Here is an 8,744-nt window from a genome sequence, read left to right on the forward strand (position 1 = left end):
AATTCGATTCTCGGAGCGCCACTAAACTCATGATCAAACTCGAAGAATTAACTCTTTTCTCCGACCCCCGTTACCGTGGCCCACATCCCGCCGGCCGAGTTCGAGCGCCACCATGTCAATGAAGAATGGCTGTCTCATCTCTTGGCCGAAGCATACGGAGGTGCGGGAGCAAATCTGGGGCTTCCCCCGATCCTCAAAGTGGGCGAGTACGCGAATCCGAGATGGGGCACGTCTTGGGGTTCGCCCTCCCCCATCCGTGATGGCTCCCATTTCGGCCCTCTCACACCCCATCGCCTTGCCCTTCGGGTCAGAAAGTAGCTCTTTTCTTTCATCAACTTTCTTGAAATCATAAACACGCCATTAGAGAGGGAAAATCTTATAAATGGCTACCGCACGCATCTCACGAGAAGAAAGATGGTCACTTTTCCTAAATACTTACGTAGCCTCTTGTTTATTAGCGTGCGCGCAACACACCATAAACAAGACTCTACTAGACACGGCTCGTAGACACTTCCTACGATCGAACTACTGCCGATACCACTCGTCACGACCGAACTACGGGCATGACGGGTATCCGGGGCTAACCACCGAACACCGCTCATGCTGTCACTTATCTGCTCTCATTCATACTATATGCTCATGATCATAGCTATCTATTAACATTTGAAACATATTTAGTTTTATAAACATAAGCCGCCGGCTATCAAAATAATATATACATGATATACGTGAGGCATTTAAGGACCGTACTCTACTCCACATCGCAAGATCTACGAGCCTCTCTTTACTCTGAGTACATAAGGACGGGGACGTACGTCACGACCCGAACTACGGGCCATCATGACGGGTATCCGGCTACCCACCGAACACGCTCATCGTCGTCACTTATCTGCTCTCACTCATACTATGTGCTCATAATCATATAAAACTATTATCATTTACAACATATTTACTTTTATAAACATAAGCCCTTCGGCTATCAAAATAATACATAGATACATACACCTACATATACAGACCATGGGACCATACTACCCACACATGCGTATCTACGAGCCTCTACTAGAGTACTAGACATATGGACGGGACAGGACCCCGTCGTGCCCAATCATGAATATACACAGATATGTACCAAAAGAATAATCAACGGCACCTCCAAAAAATGGAGTGCCTCTAATCACCGTTAGCTCCTATGAGTCCGGATCACCTCCCCGTCTACCCGTGGGCATGAAAACAACATCCGAAGAAAAGGACGCCGCACGAATATTGTACCGAGTATGTAAGGCATAAAACAATAGTAAAATGTTAATAAAATAGCGAGGCATCAATGAGGAGCAATCTGAATCGATCAATCAGAAGGAAGTAATACATGCTGGCTTACTTTCATACTCATCATCATATCATATATGCATAAGTGTATAAACGTATAAACTGCCCGACCATATAGGTGCGGTGTGATAGTCAATAACATTAGCAATAGCATCAGCCCGCGCTCCGGTGCCTCCCGCGTCCGGTATCATCTCATGCCGCCCACTGGTGTCCGCCATGCCATTTGGCCATGTGTATAGCCGCCCGCCTTAGCGGTGACCGCCCGCCAACTAGGCGCGGTGTAATATCATTATGTGCTCATCATACTATATCATGCCCATCATAGTATACTTATCATACACGCTTATCATAACGTGCGTATCACAACATACTTATAGCAATACATCATAGAGACTCATAGATGATCATACCCATCGGGGTGACGTAAGGTCGTGACCCCGATGTCATTATGAGCATTCATAAGTATTCATTTCACTTGAAGGAGCAAGCATAAGGTGAGTGTATAATGATCAACATCAATGAACTATGGATAGCTTCATTAGCTTAATGGCATCATATCATAGACTATAAAGCATCTCTAGACTTAGCTTGTCATTAACATTATCATAATCATAACATATCTCTTATCTCGTATGACTATTCGTGCCTCATGGCTCGTAGCATAACTTGAGAGAAGGACATTTGTAATGAAAGAGGAAATTCATGCCATATAGACTCATGCCTTAGAAGAAAGGATTAGCCTCACATACCTTTGTCGTTTAGCTATTCTATCGCTTGCTCGTTCTCCTTTAATGCGCTCGTTAATACCTTCAAGATAATTCGTATCGACATTAGTTATATAATCGGGAAAACATGTTCTCTAAAGCTATAGAAATTTGGGCAGCATCTCCTTTGTTTATACTACTTTCCGCCATATTCCATATCAACTCCCAACATTCATAACAATCATCACAATATCACTAACAACAATCGTCATTCATTTACATAATTCGCATTTCACAATTCTACTTCAATTCTCCATATTCATGACTAAAAGTCCATCATCATATTCTTCCATATCCAACACTTATTTCATGTTCTAAACGTCATTTATAACACATTCACAACATCAACATATTCGTTTCCATGATTCAATTCAACTACTACTCACTAATGGCACTTTTCACACAATTGATGACCCATTTCACATACTCCTCTACAATCCATGTGTCTTGAACTTATAATACTTCAAACAACATTTAAATATCATGAAACTTACCTTAGATGATGGAGGAATAAGCTTAGAATGGTGATTCACCCTAGCACCAAAACCCTACTTTATCTCTCTTGGGATTTCTTGATTTGTATGACTTTGGATGGGTTTCCTTCACTTGATTCTCTTGATTTCTTGTTGTTGATCCTTGATCTTCTTAGTGATTTCTCATGGATGAAGTGTTTGGAGTGTTCTAGAGCTTTCTTGAAGTGTGGGAGGTGAAGTGGGAAATGAAATGAAATGGAAAGGGTCCCTTATATAAAATGAGCTTCGGCCAGGCCGCTTTTACGGACCAACATACGGTCCGTATGTTTTATACGTCCGTATGTCTGCCTTAGATCCGGTCCAAGAAGTATGCTCTCATTTTGACTGAATCTACGCTTGGACATACGGTCCATACATTTTATACGCGGTATGTCGGCCGTAGGTTGTCCGGTTCTTCCGAGAATCGTTTTCGTCGACTCGTTTGATCTCCGATTCTTATGGAACCTTCTTAACACTTGTTCCTTACTTCAATACCATTCTAAGGGACGTTATAACTCTTCCTCAAAGGTTCATTAAGACATCATTAACTTAATACTCGTAATTCTTATCTGATGCCCAACATATGACTCGCTTCTCTTAACAACTTTCTTTCCTTAACCCGAATGTCTTTGGAAATCTTAATTAGGATCGTCAAATACTATTTCTTACTTGACCAAACCCCGTATACATCATACCCCTCGCTCGTCTATTCACTGTACGCTAACGGGAAATTTTTCGAGGTGTAACAAAAAGAAAGTACCATATCAAGGCAATATATAATGTTTTCGAACTTCGTCAAACTTGAGGGGTCTTACATCTATAACCTCATGTATGACCTTAATCCCTTCAAACTCATAAGGATTACTATGATGCATCCTAATGCCAAGGTACGGGTGTTACAGTCGTTGTCTTATGTTTGTGAATCCCCTCTTTCAACTGCGATAAGTAGGGATCTTTAAACTGTTTTCTTTCACTTCGGCTACTAAGGAGGATTCAGATTTGTTTTGAACAACAACTCTACCATCTTTGAGGTCTAATAGTTGAACTCCTACATTTCTTAAATGATGAAATTCTCTCACCATGATTCTCTTGTCTGCCTCAACATGAGCTACACTCATCATACTTGATTTCTTTCTTAGTTACTTCCTGAAAATACTCACAGTATTATTGTGCGCTAAGTCTTTGACCAGCAACCTAAAGATTGGATTCTCATGCAATGGCACCATAACCCTGACACATGACTTGGCATGATCTCATAGCTTTCCTGTGATCTCCTAATCGACAATAATTGAGTTGGACAAAAGTCGATCGATGATCATTCTACTCACTTCGTGTTTCTTGTGAACGCGAGGCACATTCTTTATGGAGGCTATATCATTTTTTCCTCATTACTGAATGAGATTCTTCATATCTCATGCTAACCCTTTGGGTTTTATACGTCCAACTGATCTTTACTGCGATTTACACATCTCTCCCTTAGACCAAAGGTTAAGGTCTTATACTTGCAGATTATTCTCTCTCATTAGGATCCAGCTAGATTTCCTTATCTTCTGCAATTTTTTGTACTTTATATCGCTAACGACTCATCTTTCAACTCACTTTTGAGCAATTTTTCTTACAAGGAAAAACTGAATTACTTAAATAAACTGGCATATTTTGTCTTAACGACTAACTTTATTCACACTGTCTGTCTTAGGGAGACCCTTTTTTAATATTTCTTAAAGAGTATTCTTCTGTAGTTTGCTCTCTTACTTCCTAACTGATTTTCTTTACTCACACTGTGTGTCTTAGAGAGACCCCGTTTTAATATTTCTTAAAGAGTATTCTTCTGTAGTTTGCTCTCTTACTTCCTCTGTCACTGTACTTTGGATTTAACTTAAATATTTTGGGTTCTAGGACGCATTCGGTGTATTCAAACTATTACCCACTCATTAGTATTAACCTGACTAAGGAAATCAAATCGTACCTCTACTAGCTTGCTGAAATTACAAACCACTGTATCTACTCAAAACTTACTTACAAACATGTGCTAGTGTCATGTTCTCTTGTTCTTCTCTGAATAACTAAAGTGAAGGATAAAGTTATTTCTAACTTCTTTCATCATCCGACCCTATTCTACGATCGTGTACTATCTTTTATGAACAATAGACATGGATCACACTAAGGGTAATTTCGTCTGTCTTGAACAAAAATTTGAAATACCTAACCCTGAACTCTATACGCTTCAACATCATCTTAGGTTATACACATCTGACGTACACACATAATCGCATAACCAAAGAAGGAACTGTCACATATTCTTATTTATTAATAATATTTCCTTCTTGTAGTAACTTACTAACATCGTCCGCTATGTTTCTGATCTGACTAAACTTAAAACTATTCCCATAAATTTAATATCATCTGCTTATGGTTCTTAAGTCGTACATCGTCTTTTTATTCATCTGCTTGGGTCGTACGAAAAAAATTATGCTTCTTCTGAAAAGTCATAACATGTTGTGTCGTGGGGTCTTAAACTAGAGTTATCATCATCTTACCTGTGGTGACATCTAGGGATGCCTGTGAGTCCTACCGGCCTGCTAAAGCATACAAAAAGCTCTGATAGAGGCCTATATTAGTAGACTTAGCTGCATTACACCCGTCTTGGGCTTGTGAATTACGGGGAGCTACTGAATTTGTGGACTAAGCCACATTACCTCTGGTACTCTGTCTCACTGATGGGTAGTCCCTCAAATAGTGATCCTATTAGCTACACCCAAAACATTTATCTATACCCAAATAACACACTCTTTGGCGTCTCTTACCACACTTATTGCACATAGCATTATGAAAAGATTTGTGGTCTACACTCACTTGTGACTGAAAGACTGGTTCTCTGAAACTCTTTTTTTGGCTTAACTAACCCTTATAATCATAGCTGGACCTCAGGAGTGGTGCACTGGTAGCAAATGGAGCAGGTTCTAATGACCTCCGATGGAAAAACATTCTTCCTCCACCTCCTTGACATCCTCAATGATTAAAGTTCCCTACAGACATAGCTCTTTTTCTGATTTATCTACCTTCCTCTTCCTGTAATTTCTATTCCTCTTTCTTAAGTACGTCGCTATTATTCGACTTTCACACCGATATACTACATCCCTTTCTCAGACAATAGGCACATTATTCGACCTTCAATATCATCTCGAGTCTCATTCGTTACTATCAGACACTTTAAGTCACTGCCCAGTGGGTAACCATCCTCACTTGGACCTTGAAGTCCCTACTCGTCGCTTGCGCATTTGACACATACAGAATTAGATAGGAAGAGAAGGTTACTTATTGCTCTAAGCGTCATGGCATGATCTAAAGTAGAAAGAAGTGAGACAATCCTGAATGTCTTTGTAGTTAACCATTTATATGTGTGGGCGTGCACACACATTTAAAGGAAACTCCACTACACATAGTTTCATAGACTCGCTAAGATACTTGAACCTAAGGCTCTGATACCAAGCTTTGTCACACCCCGAACTTGGGCCCGGACTTAACATGAACTCGGTGCCAAACTGCATGTGGCTGAGCAAACCACATGGCTTGTTGAATCAATATGGGACATGTACTTATGCGGAAGATAAGTTAAAACATGTATAGTCTGAATAAAACATGTGACATTATAATAATACTGAAAATATTGTTTAACACATAAGTGCGGAAAGTAGTCTGAAATATAGTTTTGTAGCCCACAAGGATAAGCATAACTAAATACTGAACATGACATGCTACCTAATATATGAAACCTCTAAGATGAGTCTGAAAATACTGAGTTGTTACTAGGACAAGGCCCCCAACATACCTGACTATCTGACATAACATGACAACTGAAAAATAAATGATAACACCTTGAAGTAAGTATTGCTCACCAACTAGCTGATACAGTAGAGTCCCAGTGAGTCGATCTGTCATCCTGAAAATCAACACTTACATCATGAAATGCAGGCACCGGGCTAAAAGGACGTAAGTACACTGGAATTGTACTCGTATGTAAAGCAATAGATAGAAAGAACTGTAAGTGGGGTGCTCGAAGGATGGACAGCCCAAATCAATAGCATGGATACATAAAGTAATTCGAAATTAAAACTGTAGCCGTAAGCTGTAAACTGTATTGTAAAGCTGTAACTATAACTGAAACCTGGACATGACTATAATCTGCATGATCAAGCTATAAACTAAGTAATATATTTTAGTATGTATATCTATGGGAGAGCCTTAGTAAAATTGACATGTAACCACAACATGAGCACGTGGCGTCTGATCTCTGTCGATCAACTAAGCTATCTGATGCCTTGCCGAGGTATGAAACATGAAGATGTCATAAGTGGATCCATAAAATAACCGGCAATGAGTAATATGAAGGAGCCGTCCTAACTAGGCGGAGCAATCATTGTCCTACACTGGAAATAACCCTCAATAGTTCATAACATGTATACATAATATATTTTTCATGAGATTCATGGAATATAGCAATAGTATTTTATATACCTTTTCATGTTACATGCTTGAAAACTCATGGAAATCAAGGTACGAGTATTCATGGATTACGTAATGAGTCAATGATGCTCAGAATGATAAACATGAACAAAATATGAAGTTTCGTTATTTAAACTATATGAACATTTAAGCTTTTCATGAAACTAGGGCACAATTCTCATAAGGATGAGAAATTTGTGGAAATATGAACGAGCGTGGTTTGGGAACAACAACAACTTTCCTACACATAGATAGAACCCCTACATACCTGTGAATGCTCCAATCCAATGAACTAGTTTGCTTCTCTAACGAAGAACACTCAAAACCCTAGCTTGAATCACTTGAGAAAGATTACCTTGGAAATCCTATGTTTTCGTTTATGAATCATGTATTTAGTACTACAATTAATTAAGAATCATAAAGATTTTCTTACCTTCATAACTCTTCACCATGTTTTTGACTTCATCAAGAAGGTTCCTATTATAATGTTCAGGTTCAGTGGTTCCCTTTTAAGGGCTCCCAACCAGGTCAAAGATTCGGTCAGCTTCCTTAATCTTTTCCTTAACCAAATTGATATTCTTTTCCAACCTATTGATCTTTTCCTAGAACGAGTCTTCAGTCTCTCCCTCACTGACTAGTGGCACTCTGGCTATCTTAAGGATCCTTGGTAGCAAAGAAACCTTTTGTAAAAATAAAAGGGTTAGGCGTTTGGATGTATTAGGAATGGGGTATGTTTTTGGTAATTTCGGGTAATATGGAGTATTTACTTTATGTATATGCCTAAGGGGTTTTATGGTGGTAGCTGGAGTGGTGGATTAATTATGTTCAGAAAGAACTCATGAAAGCACACACTTACATAATCACATAAGCAAATAAGGCAACTAAATCACGTAAAAGATGTAATCCGAAATATGATTGTGACAATTGTAAATCGATCCATTGCCTCTATAATAAAAATTTCATATATAGTAATGTTCCCCTGAGGGTTAGAAAAGATGATTAGCAAAAAAAGGGCTATAATAATGTTGAAAAGTAAATCAGTTGCAGCTTTCACAAGGGGCGGAGGATGGTCCCTCACCGGTTCGAGCCCTTTTGGCTCTTCGGGGGCGGTCTGAATCCGGAGATGAGTCGACATCAACAAAAATCCTACCAAGCAACCCTCCTCTTTCAAACCTAATGGTGCAACCTCAAGCACTTGTTCCTTCAATTTTTTGTCGAGATCTTCCAGGTATTCAGTGGCAATCCCAAACACCTAAGTCAAGTTTGCTATGGTTGCACTGTCAGACTCTTTTTTTTTTTCAAAGTACTTTTCATCTCTATTATCAGCTCACCTTTGGATTAAGCTCATTCTAGTCATGACTTTAGAATCCTTATCTCGAACACAATGGTAAAGGTTGGACCCCGAAATGAGGGTACCTTGTAAGTGCACCCTCAGCCAATCCTTGTAATCTTCGTCACATCCAGCGTGCAACCTATCTTGGGTGATGGTCTCGGGACCCCATATAAGGCGGCTATTCCACTCTCGAATGATCTACCCTACATTCTCAACCCTATCTTCCTCATAGTCAACCACATATCTACCCATGTTCCAAACTTGGGGTATCTCTTGCCTTCTCCAAAATTGTCTTAAGACTCT

This window comes from Lycium ferocissimum, chromosome 11 (genome assembly GCF_029784015.1).
Source record: "Lycium ferocissimum isolate CSIRO_LF1 chromosome 11, AGI_CSIRO_Lferr_CH_V1, whole genome shotgun sequence".
In the NCBI taxonomy this organism is placed as follows: Eukaryota; Viridiplantae; Streptophyta; class Magnoliopsida; order Solanales; family Solanaceae; genus Lycium; species Lycium ferocissimum.